Raw genomic sequence first — 15,336 nt, forward strand, 5'->3', positions numbered from 1 at the left:
CAACATCCCTGTTATTTTGTGCTGCTGGTAGTAAAAGTGTGATATGTATGGGAAGGCAGGGGTGACGAATAAATGCAATGTGAATCAATATATTTTTTTAAATCTAAGTATGTCAGGACAAGTTGCCCAAGAAGAAACACAAGTGAGAAAGGATCATTTCTTTTCTTTTCTTTTCTTTTTCAGTTTTGGGATGCAGCATACTTTTGGGCAGATTTTTTAATAATCCTTCTATCCAGTGCATTAATGATGACTAATTCATTTTTAAAATGCTGAGCTGACAAAAGTTCCGTTTAAACCAGTCTTTTTCCGTCTCACTATTCTTACACTGAAACACCCCCAACTTTGCTTTTGTGATACCTACCATTCCTCTCCTTCCCTAGCGCAATTTATTCTAGGTGAGCTATTTTGGTTTGTTTTGAAGCTACTCTAACCCACCTTCAATTAAATGGAGACCAAAGCAAAACAAAAAAATCCTTCATTTGTATAATTTTTAAAACATCATTCTTAGCTCGTTTTCTTTCCTCAGACCCCTGAATGGTTTTCGGGGCTTCTCTCTCTTCCCTCACTTTACAAATGTGGAGACGGAAACACAGAGAAGTGATCTGTCTACCTTATCAGGTAGATAGTGACAGAGCTCAACTGAAACAATAAATCTAATGATTCCAAGCCCTTTGGGCTTTCCAACATCTGAGCTCTTCGATTTTGTGAAATATTAACTGTGCTAAACAGATTCTTAAGAACTGGAACAAGCCAGAGATCCTTAGCCATTGAAAACTGTGGCATTACTTGATCAATGATTAGCATGGGTCTTGGAGTCTCATTAACTCAGTTTGCCTCTCCCTCTGAATGGTTGACCGTTGTTTTCCATCTTCATAGCTGAGAAAAGAATCTAGGACTCGTGGCTCTTCAGGAGGCTCGCCATCAGCACAACTGGTTAAAAACACATTGATTGTCCTCACTGGGTGTGAAAGGTGCCTGCCTCTCTGTGATGCAGATCCACTGAAGTCCAACCATGGCCCCACTGTCTGGTAGCCTTGGTGAAGGGTTGGGAAAAACTAACACCAGTTTTGTGGTCTCTAAAGGCAGAGTCCCAAATTAACCCTCCCAGCTTGAAGGCCAGTGTAGTTTACTTTGACTTTGCTTTTGAAGCAGTACAGGAAGATATTGGTTGACTATATGGAAAAGGAAGTATGGAAAGCGGGGGCGGTCAACCAAGACTATCATCATCACCATCTTGGTGAAGTAGGTGCATCATGGTGTGTAAAAGTGAAGCCGTCTTCGAGTTCTTGAATTCCAATTCCCTTAATTTTAGAAAAGAATTCGCTGAAGCACAGGGGAGTTTGCCTACTTCATAATTTTTCTGGGACAAACTCTGTCCCCAAGGATACATGATCATTTAGTAATTGCACCTTTGCTTGCTTCTTTAAGGTCCGGCACAAATACCAGTGGGATCTCTCCACGGTCTCCATGATGACTGCCTGTACAGTGTCTTGGATTTGCATGAACTGACATTGCACTGGGCACCTTCAGATAGCCCTAGAGTTAACACTGGGATTATTCTAGATATGAAGGGAAACCTGCATCTTTCCTTGGACATTGTAATCAAGGAACTTGAATGAATCAACCATCATAGTTTTTTTAAAAATACAAACTTCCCCCTCCCTTACTTCTGGTCTTCTTCTCTTTAATTATCTTTAATTTAATTTTGTTTGGACTGGACACAACCCCTGAATTCTTCCAACTCAGTCATTTCAGAGTTATGAAAGAAAATCGAGATTTCGCACACATGGCTTTCTCTCAGATATTTATAAGTGTATCTGCTGCTTTGCTTTAGAATAGCTTTTTAAACCCAGAAATTCTAGAATTATAGAATGCTTTCCCCTTTATCTCTTTTCCCACTCATTCCTTCTCCAGATCCCTATGTTTCTTTCAGGGAGCTAGGTATGGAGGAATACAGAAATGAAAAGACAGTCTAGCCTCACTGAGGCTTATATGTTAAAAACAAACACATATATATGACAAAATAATATATATTACAGGTAATAATTCCAACATCAGGATGTGTGTGTGTGTAATTTAACAACAAGTTCTCCTTGCCGTATTGGGATGTGTATTATAATAGTTTTATGATTAAAATCAGCTTACACGGTTTTGCCAGCATGTGGTTGTCCCAATTAAATTCTGGGAAAGTAAATTATCCCAAATTAATATGAATCCTTCCTAATTACAATGAATAATTTACCAGTAAAATATATATTATGCCACATAAATATGAGAGGTCTGTTTTCCCCCAATTTAGTCTTTGTAAATACACATTTCAAATCCACACAAACCAATGGGGAGGAGCACGGGAATTCAAAGACTGTAACTGTGCTTCTAGTTTATAAGTATGTGTTTTCCTCTCTATATTCTGTCTAAGGCTTGGATTTATTATTCAAGTTCTTGAGAACAGTGGTTTATGGGCCTGTAGCTCAAAGTCTTTATTTTCTGTGCATCCTGAAATAATTATCATTATCACCTCTAGAAGAGATAGTGCCTACAGAGAACTGATTATTTGAGCACGTGTTTAGGCCAGCTTGGGGCAGAGAACCCACCTCCCAGGGCCTGAGATGAGCTGTGTGACCCCAGGCAACCTCTTAGAGCTCTTTCCTCATCTGTGAATTCACGGGATTAGATGCATACATCTCCATAGTCCCTTACAAACTCCAAATTCTGTAGGGACCCCCCCCCCCAATAATGAGAAAAGCTGGGCAAGACTTGGGTTCTTTAAACAGCGTTTCTGCTGTGCATCTACAAACAGGTCTTTATGGCAATCAATATTTAAATTAAATCAATATTTAATGGGATAGCAGGCACAAATATAAATTTGTCCGAATCCCTTATATTCTTTATTCCTTAATTGCATAGTCTCGCCTTTTCTTTCTGCAAGCTGGTTTGTGCAAATTTTCCACCCTAGCCCCAACTGAGGTATTTCCAGGGGGAACACAGCCCATTCCGTCACCTCCCCAGGAGATTTTTAATCCAAACTGAGCCCTGGGCAGAGTTTCCCCCGCTCACCGGGTGGAGCTAATCACCTGGGGCTTAATCTAAAATTCATTCTGCCTAGTCTCATCTCTGTCCAAGGCCCAGGGAGGTTTAGGTTAAAGAACTGTACTCGGTATGTAGTGGGTTCCGCCAACTCTGGCTTTTCTCACTCTTTCCTGCTGGGAGGCGTGGACGGTGCTGGGCAGAGCTGCCTGCCTCCAGGCGGGGAGGAAGGAGAACAGATGGCCCGCTGGGGGTAGGGGGATCACGTGTCGGACCTCACTCTGGGCTGGATCCAGACATCTTTCAGGACCCAGGCCCTTAGGCTTTTCAGCGACTCCACCTAGGCACACGGCACGTATCTGGGGCGAAGCCGTGTTCATTTTAGTGAAAACTGGGGAATCAGGGGAAGGTGGCTGAGGGTTTGGGGAGGGGGAGGCGGGGCTGAAGGGATCTGGCTTCGAGCAAAGGCAGTGTTCTGAAATTGAAATACAATTAGGTGAAGACCTGTCTGCCCAGACGCCTGAGGCCCTAACGTGGGTTAACTCCCAGGGACTGGAGAGGGAGGCGGGGGTGGGGGGTGGAGGGGGCTCAGGCCCGAGCGAAAACTTGCACGACGTCCTACTTTGCTCTCGCTCCACTTAGCAGCCTTCCGCAAAACTCCAGGCCTCTCCTTTGCCGAGCAGAAAGGCCACACGTTCATACATATGCAGGAGGATAAGTTTAGCTTGCAGCCCCCCGCGCGCCGAGAGGCCCTGCGCGGCGCACCGTGCATCACCCGCGCTCGGGGGCGGGCTCTCGGCTCCGGCCGCAGACTGGCGGGCGGCTCAGCCACTTGCGGGCTGCGCGCCCCGGCCTGGCATCGCCCTTTTAAAAAGTCTTCCGCAGGCGGCCGCCGCAGCGGCAGCCGGAGGAGCCGAGTTCATCTGAGGACAGCCCCAGTTCTCAGAAATCCCTTCCCTGCTGGAACATCAAGCTCCCTTTACTGCAGTTGAACAAACTGCCCTAGATTGGGGGATGAGGAACCCGCCCCAAACTCGTGCAAGGAGCTCCGGGCGCCCGCGCCCACGTGAGCTAACCTTGAAATTAGCCCCCGTACCCAGGCGGGAGGTGGCGAAGGCTGGAGGGGGCGGGGGCCGGCTGTCTGCCCCTCGAGGCCCAAGCCCTTGGGTTTGCGCCCTCCGCTGGCGCGCACCGCCCCACCACCCTGTTTCATAACTTATGGGGTTGCATTTTTTCTTTTTAACTCTTCGGGGTTGGGTAGGTGCGTATGTGTGTGTGTTGGCGGGGGTGGGGCGGGTAGAGGCACCTTCCCCATCCCCCACGCCCGCGAAGAAGAGGAAAACCTGCCCTGCGGGCTCCCCTGGGAGCACTGCAGAGTAGGGTGTCGGGATGACATAAGCTTCTAAACATAGCCGGCACCGCACCCCAACTCTGCGCGCCGCGAGCAGGGCTGGGGCGGGAGCGAGGGGAGAGCAGGGAGGCGGGTGCTGCTGTCCGCGGGCGGGGCGGGCCGGCCCGCCCGGCTGTGCGGGAGGAGATGACTTTGCAGGAATCGTGTTCGCAGAGTTTGCAGGCAGTCTCTCCCGCGACGGTCGGGCCACGGGGTTAGGAAGCATTCCTGCCATTCCGCGCTCTCTCCTGCCTCACAAAAGCCACACACACACACACACACACACGTACGCACGCACGCACGCACACAACCCTGGGATCTAAGGTGTCTTTTTTATGTAAATTAACCCAAACCCCCAGCCTTAGCGCCCCGGGTGGATTTGCCAGGGGGCATCCGCGCCCTCCAGCCTCCCAGGCTCGCGCCTGCCTCGGGGCTAAGCCCGCGAGGGGGTCGGAGCGGCCCTCTCGGTGAGTCAGATGGGCTGTGTTTCCTGTGGTTGTTGTGGAACAGTTTGTCCTTTTTACCACCCCCCCCCCGCCCGGTCTCCACCCCCTTGGTAAATATAGCGCTCACGTTTCATCATCTCTTTGTCCAACGAGCGCCAGACACCCCGGCCCGCGGCCCCCGCCGCCTCCCTCCTCCTCCCGGCTCGCAGTTACCTCGTGTAACCCCGCGCGGGCAGGAGGCGGGCAGCAGCTCGCCCCGCGCCGGCTCTGCACCCCCTAGCTTCCCGCGGCCGTACGCTCCTGTCCCCTCCCCTGCTGCCAATTCCAGCTCAAGTTGTGCCCCCAAGCCACCGTTCCACCCCCTCTGGCCCGGTGACCCGGGGGCCGGGTCGGGATGTGTGCAGGTGCTGGGGGAGGTAGCCCTTCTTCCTAGCCCCGGGCGTCACCCGGCGCTCTGGCCAGTAGTGGCTCTTCCACTTACCCAACCTCCCCTCTCCCAAGTCCCAAGGCCGCCCCCTGTTCCCCTCCTGAGCGCAGGTGACGAGCTGCTGAGACAGTGTCTGATTCACAGAATGCTGAACCAGCGACGCGCACTTGGGGGTGGGCGCTCCGTGAACGTCCCCCTCCTACCCCCTCACCCCAGAGGGGAGTGGGCTGGAGGGGCGGGAAAAAGCGAGGTGGGTGGATAACAGCTTACCCTTCCCTCTCTCCCTTCCCCTCCCGGTTTCATTTCCACACATACAACCACCCACCGGGGACCGGAGGCGGCTGGTGTTCTCTGAACGCAGGGAACTGGCTCTCTCTCTGGTCGCCTGTTTACTTCCCTGCTCCTCTTCGCCCTCCCTCCTCCTCGCCCCCACCGCCCCACGCTGCCTCCCGCCCCGGAGCAGCTGGGAAACCTGCAGGAAAACACTGCAGTCATGAGACTTCCCTGGACCCGCCGAGCTGTGGCCTGGGTTTGCCCTGCCGGGCCCTGCCTTGCCTTGACCTGGGTCCACTTGGGGCACTTGGTCCCGGAAAGAAAGGCTTTTGGGGCTCCCCATCCGGGAATGTGGAAGAGGTGACAGCCTCCATCCTTGCCGCCCTTTTCCTCTCCCCTCTTGGCACCAGATATCATCCTGTGGGGGCCCTGCCTGGCTGCCCTTTTGGCTAGGGCTCTGGGCCACCCCCATGAGTGGCCACCTGTCCAGAGATGGCTAGTGAGAGAACTGACAGTGTGTAAGAACTCGGCATCCAGGATGCTGCGGGGCTGTCTTATCTGCCATCACAGCCCGTCCTGGTCAGAACGGGGCGGCCAAAGTTCCCTGCTGACTAAGGTTTTCAGGCAGAGCCCCTAAAACCCGCTCCCAGGGACACACCCTCTCTTTATGGAGTCCAGGCCAACAAAACCTTCTCTTTCAAAGCTTGTTTCCCAGCAGCGAAGAATTCATCCTGTCTTCCTAAGTGAGCTGAGTGAACAAAGAGCTCCAGGAGGCCATGAGGGTGAGCTGTGGGTGCCGCCTGCCTGAAGTTCACCCCGTTTAAAAGCCACCTCTTCACCACAGCTCTCTGCTTCACTGCCATGGTTACCAGCTCCCTGTCCTCCGCAGCACCAACGTTGTACAGAGGCAGAAACAAACATGGGCATTTTAAATGTTCTTTTAAATATCCAAAACACAGCTTTGGTATTTTGGTAGAAGGGAAGGGGGAATGCACGCCCTGGAGGTTTCGTGGTTTCCTTCCGACCCCATGACCCTGAATAAATCTCTCACCCTGACTGGCCTCTCAGCTGCTCAAGGAGGGAAAGAGGCTTATTGAGATACTAGAGAGTGGAATTCACAACAGAACAGGTGCACCCACGCTGGCGAATCTTACTCAAGACAGACTAGCTCTCCCCTGTCCACACAGCCTCAACCCCCAGCTGCTGGGACTATCCCACCCATCAGACAACACCATCTGCTGCTTATTCTGTACCTGACTCAGGGCAGTCCCCCTCCACCCCACCCCTGTTAACATTTTTGGGGAATTTAGCAGCCTCGTGGAGTAAGGACCTGAGACCCCAGTACATACACTGTAACCATTTGCCCCCTCCACCCTGCCTTGGACCTTTGTCCTACGGGTACCCTGGACCTTTTTCACCTCTAAATAACAGCACCACCGCTGATATTTTCATTTCACGCATCATGTTCCCTGACCAACACGTCTTTCCTTGCCACCTTATTTAGTCTAATAACCCCATTTAAGCCATTCTTTCACCTTAGTTTGACCTTCAACCTACTTTTTCACCGTTCTTCATTGCCCTTAGATTCTCACATCCCTCCTATCCAGCTTAGATCTCATGGTCTATCCTCTATCACTGTATCATCCACACCCCTCACTTTCTTCTTCCTGGGGCCACCCACCCGGCAAAACCCTGAGTCTGTCCGGCTTAACACACTGGAGAAAGACAACTGTGCTGTCTGTTGTCACTAGCTCTCTGATCCTAAATCTCAGGTGGGCTCTCAACACTGCCCTTCTGCATTTCCCTAGTCGGCTTCCTCTCCCGCACTCTGAAATGACACCTTCTATCCTCAAACCGCGCCCCCCCCCCTCCCCTTCCTCACCCAGAGCTGAAAACCTTGCTTCTTAATCACTGGGAAAATAAAAAATACAAGCAATTTCACAAGAACTGCCTCATCTTCCCACGGCCATGGCTTCCACCCTACCTGCCTCTGACTCTGCCTTCCTTCCTGTCACAAGAGAGTAGTGTCCCTGCCCTTCTACTTGGCACCATGATCCCTTCCCCTCTTGACTCTTTAAGTGGTCTCTCCTGAAATTATCTCCTCATCTTCTCCTCATTGGCTGTCCCCCTCTCCTAAATAATTCACGTTGATACAGAAACATGATACACTCCTTCCTTCCTTTATATGTAGAAGTATGTAAATATATGTATCTCCTTAGCCCCCAGTTCCCCCTCCAATATTACCCTTTTGCCATTTTTTTCTTGGCAACAAACATCTCAAAGTTGCCTGTATGTCTACGCTTCTTATTCTCTCTTGATCTCATGCCAATCCAACTTTCACTGTCCTTGGGCCACCAAAATCGCTCTTGGTAAGGTCTCCAATGACCCCTATCCTACTGCATCTATTAGGTATTTCCCTTCATGCAGCTGGAAGCAAAGAAGTCTAAGGAGTGGGCCAGGAAAGTACGAGGAAAACAGAAAAATATGGCATCTGAGAAGCAAAGAGAAGAAACTGTTTAAGGAGGGGAAAGGAGTTTAATTCTCTCTTCGTCTCCTTTGCTGTTTTCAGTTCTTCTCCTGGCTCTCTAAACATTGGGGTGCCCCACGGCCCTGTTCTTTGGCTCTTGTCTCCACCCATGCTCATTCTCTTGATGATGGAATCCTTAACTTCTGTCTGCCAATAACTTCAATTTTTGTTTGCTGAAGTAGGCTTCACACCCTGCACGGGGCTCGAGCTCATGACCCTGAGATCAAGGCCTGAGCTGAGATCAAGAGTTGGAGGCTTAACTGACTGAGCCACCCAGGCCTCCATGACTTCAAATTTTTATCTTCTGTCCAAACCTTGCTCTTGAATCCCACACTTGACTCTCCAGCCGTCTACTCATCGTTTCCACTTGAGTTATCTAACAGGCATTTCAAACTTAACATATTAGGATTGGACTATTGATTATTTCTCCCCTCAAGGGCTCCATAACAAAGCCCTCCTATCTTAGAGAAGGGCATTCCTGTGCTTCTGCTTGCTCAGGCCAAAAACCGAGGAGTTATCCTTAATTATGCTCTTTATGTATACCCCACAGCTAATCCATCAGGAACTCCCATCAGCTATATTTTCCAGATGTATCCAGAATCTGGCCCCTGTCATCACTTCCTCCACCACCTTCCTCTCTTGTGTTGCTAACTGCAGTAGCCTTCTAGCTCCCACCTTGCCCTCCTTCTTTTCTCAGCACAACTGCTAGAGTGCTCTTCCTGCTGTACATATCAAGTCACATCACTGCTCTGCTCAAAACTCCCCAGAGACCCCCGTCTCCCTAGGAGTAACTGTCCAAGTGCTTGCAATGGGGATGGGGACGAGGCCCATTCCATCTGCCTGAAAAGTGACTCTCTGATTTCCTCTCTTGTTTGCACCCCAACCCCGCTCTGCTGCGGCCACTCTGCCCACCTTGCTTATTAGGGAACTTACGAGCCACACTTCCACTTTATTTGTCACGGCTCTTTCTTCTACCTGGAACCTCTTCTCCAAGAGGGGTCTGCATGGTTCACTCCCTCACCTGCTCCAAGCCTTTGCTCAGCTCTCCCCCTCTAAAACTGGTCCGCACTGGGCACCGGGGTGGCTCACTCAGTTGAGCGAGCGACTCTTGATTTCGGCTCCAGCCATGAGCTCATGCTTCATGGGTTCGAGCCTCATGAGGGGTCTCTGTGCTGACAGTGGTGAGCCTGCTTGTGATCTTCTCTCTCTCTTTCTCTGATCCTCCCCGACCTGTGCGTACGCACACTCTCTCTCAAAATAAATAAATAAACATTAAAAAAAAAAAAGTGACCTGCCCTGGCTCTTCTACTACTCCTGTGATTGCCTTTGTCTACATTTTCTTTTTTTCTGTGTCACTTATCATATGCTGATCTGCTACACATTTTGCTTATTTATTATATTTGCTGTTTCTTCCCTGTCTCCTGCTAAATACAAACTGTTTTGCTGGCTGATGTATTCTGTTTTAAATTTTTATTCTTTTTTATTTTTTGGCTGGAGTGTTCTTAGTGTCTAGAACAGTGCCTGGCAGTTAATACGCTTTCAGTAAAATTTGCTGAGCGTTGACTAAACAGAGGATAAGCAGCCAAAAAAAATTTGTTTTGAACTCTGGCTACCTATATGTCAGGCACCCCAAAAGGCACTGTGTGGTCTTGGCACTCCTGGTTTATAGGTGAGGAAGTTAAGGTTCAGAGAGGGTAAGTGGAAAAGCCAAGCTCCCACCGTGGCAAAGCTAGGATTTGAGCTCAGGACTCCTGAGTCCAGAGCTCGTGTTCCTACTCTCTCCATTACTGTGTCCCTGTAAATAAGCTGTCAGGCCAAGAGTGACTTCTTTCTGCTGTGGCGGCAGGTAAGCTGTGGAGATGCACAGTGGCTTGTGACATCTCCAGATGCCACCTGAGTTTGTGTGTGGGAGTAAGAGGGGACACATAGGTCCCTTCCCCTACTCTAGACTGGTGCTGAAGAAAGGGGGAGGGTGGTAGGCAAGGACATAGTCATGTATTCGGTTTGCCCCAGGGCATTTTGGCCACTTGTGAAGATGCTGGGCATATTTGTATAAAAGAGGCAGCATGGTGCGATAGATTTGTTTCTTGCATTTTAAATTCAATGCATTTTAAACAAGGATTGGCTGGGGTCTCTATTAATTTGGGACCCAGGTTGATGGCACAACCACCCTTTGGAATACTCGAGTCATAATTTCTACTTACATCTCATGTCACCATCCCAGCTGTAACAGGAGCCAGAAGCACGCTCTTCCCAGGCACCCAGAAAGTAGAGAGCCAGCGATCTTTCTTGGGCCCACGTCCAGTGGGAAGCTTGAGGAAGCTCTTGCTGCAGCAATCCTTATAGATGGCAGCAACAGACTCTGGACAGAATATAAACAACAATCACCTGAGGCCCCTGAAGCCTAAACCAAAGCACACAGATAGTTGGCATTTGGAAGATGGGAATGACCTGAGAATTTGCTGTCTATTATGGATTTTGACGTGGGGGTCCTAATTTGACCATTTAAAATAGTTAAAAATAGGGGCGCCTGGGTGGCGCAGTCGGTTAAGCGTCCGACTTCAGCCAGGTCACGATCTCGCGGTCCATGAGTTCGAGCCCCGCGTCAGGCTCTGGGCTGATGGGTCAGAGCCTGGAGCCTGTTTCCGATTCTGTGTCTCCCTCTCTCTCTGCCCCTCCCCCGTTCATGCTCTGTCTCTCTCTGTCCCAAAAATAAATAAAAACGTTGAAAAAAAATTAAAAAAAAAAAAAAAATAGTTAAAAATATTCGTAGAAAGCCGACAGCATTATTGGCTTGAAGAGCCACAGGATACGTTTTAGAGTGACCACAAGGGCTGGAAAGTAAGGGCAGAAACTCGAGAAAAGGGCGCAGGAGGAAAAGCCCCAAATCCTGGGAGTAAACTCTGTCCACATCTCAGGCGGATCCCAAATGGATGCCTAAGACGGCATAAGTGAACTCAAGTACACATATCTCTACATTTTATTTTGTCTATTTATGTTTTTAATGTTTTATTTATTTTTGACAGAGATAGATGGAGTGTGAGTGAGGGAGGGGCAGAGAGAGAGAAAGACAGACAGACAGACAGACATAGAATCCCCAGCAGGCTCCAGGCTTCAAGCTGTCCACACAGAGTCCGATGTGGGGCTCAAACCCATGAACCATTCGATCATGAACTGAACCGGTTGGATGCTTCACCGACTGAGCCACCAGGCACCTCCACACATCTCTACATTTTAAACAAATAAAAGTGAGATCAGGCTGTACTTTTTAAATCTCATTTTCAGCTAGCAATTTTCTGTGGATGTTTTCCATATTCCTCATTATGTTCTTCTACGGTATTGAAAATAAGAATATATCTTTTGAATAAGTAAGCATTCATGTGGTTCAATTAAAAAAATATAAAAGGCTATATAATGAAAAATCTCTTTCCCAACCCTGTCCCTTAGCTATCAGAAACAACTATGTATTACTCCCCACCTTTTTTGGGGGGGAGGGTAAATCCTTCCGATTTTATGTATATCCAAGCAAATACATGTATCTTGCTCACATTGTACACAAATGGTTAATATCCTAACAGTGCTCTGTACCTTATTAACTTAAATAGGTTCTTCATGTTTAAGGGCTGCCATAGAATTCTGATATAAATGTACCTTAATTTATTTAACAAGTTCCCTGCTGCTCAGTTTTTTGGTTACTTTGAGTCTTTTGGAATTCAAAAACTTATTACCATAAATAACCCTCTTTCGCATTGGGGCAATGCGGCTGTGGGATGAGGTTCTTGAAATGAAATGCCAGATTAAAAGATAACCTGTGTTTGTAATTCTGAAAGATGTCAAATTGCTGTCCCCAACGTGTGTACCAATTTCTACATGCCTATGAGTGAGTGCACAGAAGTACCCGTTTCCCCACATTCTCATCAATGAGTGGGTTAAAAACGTCTCTGATCTTTATCAATCAATCTGATTGATAAAAATAATACTTCAGGGTGTTTTTTTTTATTATTCTTTTGAGAAAGAGGGAGTGTGAATGCGGGAGGGGCAGAGAGAGAAGGGGAGAGAGAATCTCAAGCAGGTTCTATGCCATCAGTGCAGAGCCCAACGAGGGGCTCAAACCCATGAAACTGTGAGATCATGACCTGAGCCGAAATTTAGAGTCAGACGCTCAACTGACTGAGCCACTCAGGAGTCCCTTTCAGGGTGCTTTTAATTTTCAACCTCTCCCATTATAGGCGAGGTTGAATATCTTTTCATATGTTTGATAGCTTTTGTTATTTCTATTTTTAATCCATAGCCATTACCCTTTCTCATTCAGACTGTAAGCTTTTCCCCTATAGAGTCTTTCTATATTAGGACATTAGCCTTTTATCTGTGAGTAAGGATCCAAATATTTTCCCCAACCCATCATCTGCTTTTTAACTTTGCTTATTGTTTGTGCTATGCAGAAATTTTTTTTGTGGTTGTTGTATTTTTTAGTTTTCTATACTTCTAGATGTCATTTTCATAATTAGAAAGGCCTTCCATATTCTTATTATTAATTATCTCATGGCTTTCTCTAGAGCCCTTTATGATTTTATTGATCTATTTAAAATTTTTTCCTGGTGTAATTTGTGAAGTGTGTACCCCATTTAACTTTTCTCCGAGTGATATTCAGTTATTCCCACCCCAGGTGTTGATCTCATTTTTTTACATGTGTAGTCATGTTATCTCTGAATAATGACAGTTTTTTTTTCTTCTTTTCTGAGCTTTATGCCTTCTCTTTCTTCTTCTTACCTCACTGTACTAAGCAAAAGTTCTAGTAAAATGTTGTCTAAAGTAGGGGTGGTCATGGGGGGTGCCTGGTGGCTCAGCTGGTTAAGTGTCCGACTTCGGCTCAGGTCATGATCTCACGGTTTGTGAGTTCGAGCCCGCATGGGGCTCTGCGCTGACAGCTCAGCGCCTGGAGCCTGATTCTGACAGATTCTGTGTCTCCCTCTCTCTCCGCCCCTCCCCTGCTCGTGCTCTGTCTCTCTCTCAAAAATAAATAAACATTAAAAAATATTTAAAGTAGGGGCTGTGGGCATCTCTTTGCCTTGTTCTTAATCTTACCCACCAGCAAATGGGTAAACAATCAGCCGGCTGTGCCTTGCCACGTTCCTCTCCACAAAGTTGATGCCAATTTGAACTACTCTGTAGTGCATGGAGTTGCCTAGGAAACCATAACCATTAAGTCTGATATTAGCTGTAGGTTGTAGATGCCCATTATCACATTTAGAAAGTACCCTTCTATTCCTAGTGGGGTGGGACTTTTTATCTTAAATTTTGACAAATGCTTTTTCTATATCTACGGGGATGGTCATATGCTTCTTTAGGGCCTTTATTCTATTAATGTAGTGAATTACATTAATTTATTTTTGAACGTGAAATCAACCTTGCATTTCTGGACTCCACCACCCTTGGTCGTGATTTATTATCGTTTTTATATATCTCTTGATTCTATTTGCTAATACTTCGTTAAGAAATTTTACATTATGTTCATGAGGGATATTGGTCTGTAACTATCTTTCTTGCACTGTCCTTGCTATGTATTGATTTGAGATACCACTTTAGCCATACATGAAATTTCTCTTTATATTTGAGTCCTTTTTTGGATTTTTATATTACATTCTGCTCCATTAATATTTGTCTTTCTTATCTCATTATTGTTAATGGGCGCATTGTTGGCTATTTTGGAATTAGGTTATTTCCGGCTTCCTGCCACCACAGACAACACTGTAATAAACAGTATTTTGGCTAGATCTTTTCCAACTCCTTGGTTATACCCTGAGTATAAATCCTTAGAAGTTGAATAACTGGGTCAATGGGTAGACATAATTTTTAGAATTTGGCTACTCTGTTAACTGGTATCCCATCGGGAGAATAGAAACCATGCTAATTGTTTCAATCAGGGGACCTAATTTAGGGAAGGATTATTATTGTTGGAAGGGCTAAAGGAACAGAAAGGGGAAGTTGAGATAACCCCTAGATTAGTAACTGTAGGAAGCCACTACCAACCTTCGGATTGTGGAGCAAAGAGGAGAAGGTGGTGGTGTTGCCAGAGCCCAGGACACATTCACTGCTGACAGTGCTGATGACTGTGCTTGCGCTTGAGACCACTGATGTCACTACCGGAGTCCCTGCAGAATGGTAGAACCATAGTCACCCCGCTGTTGCAACTTCTGGAGACACCAAAGGGTGCCCCACGGCTTCAGCAGATGTAGCTGGAAGCAAGAGAAGTATACAAATGCTTTCTTCCTTCCTGCCTTCCAGTCGCCCCTCCCATCCACCAATGCCTCCCAGACTGAACCTAATCAGAGCTAAGATGCCAAAGAAGTCTGGAAAAGTCGTTTGCAGAATCCAGCTTCAACTGAGAGAAGCAAGGCCAGTATCAGGGACACTGGATCTGTATGGTTGCACAAAGCCCCATCCCTCGAAAAACCCCGTGCTGTCACTGTCTTGAAATTCTTCATACTTTCCGAGCAAGGGGTCTTGCATTTTTATTTTTGCATCGGCCCTGCAAATTATGTGGTTGGGCCTGCCCAGCCGAGCTTCGAGGGAGGAGAATGGAGCTGAGAGCGAAGAGGAAAATGCCAGGGCCGCTATGTTGCCAGAATGCTCTACCACAAAGTTTACAACAGTTTGAATTACTTACCAATGAGGGAGTTGCCTGGGAAACCACAAATTAGTTATGGTGCTGATAGGGAAGTTCTTAAGAGTTCCCCTAAACAGTCCAGTGGTTCCAAAAGCAAGAGCAGAGAAATCAACAAGTTGGTGTTCTGCTCTCCCAACTCAGGGAGTCTGATTAGAAACCCCCCACCCCCGCCTGCCCCTGAGCTCAGATTTGTAATGTCCCTCCCTCACTCCTAAAGGGGGAAACAGATCTGACCGGTGAGTGTATTGGTTGTCATAAAATTGACATATTATTGCTTTGCTTTTGTACATCTGGCCTATCCATCATTAAATTAATCTTCTGTTGTTCTTTCTAGAACTTATTGGTGCAGGGGAAATTTACTCAGCATTAGGTGGGTCAGGCTCCTGGATCTATCTGCTCCTGGAAGCAGACACCGGTCCTCACATTGGCCCTGAAGAGCCCAGCAACACAAAGGGAATGGAGAAGATGTTCAGAGAAGGGCCTTCAGATTTGGGGAGGGTAGTTATATTATAGCCAGGATCAGAATGTGGCCCTGTCATTGCAGGAGTTAGGGAGGCCATGTGGAGAGGAAGCAGAGGG

General features: G+C 47.5%; 1 protein-coding gene across 4 annotated transcripts in view; it reads left to right on the forward strand.

The window, feature by feature from the left end:
* The window catches only part of LOC147574719 (uncharacterized), a 32,366-nt gene that overhangs the window by 1,154 nt on the left and 15,876 nt on the right, over nucleotides 1-15,336 (forward strand). The window lies entirely within an intron of this gene.

This window comes from Puma concolor, chromosome D4 (assembly GCF_028749965.1).
Source record: "Puma concolor isolate L17-30 chromosome D4, mPumCon1.1.hap2, whole genome shotgun sequence".
Classification (NCBI taxonomy): Eukaryota; Metazoa; Chordata; class Mammalia; order Carnivora; family Felidae; genus Puma; species Puma concolor.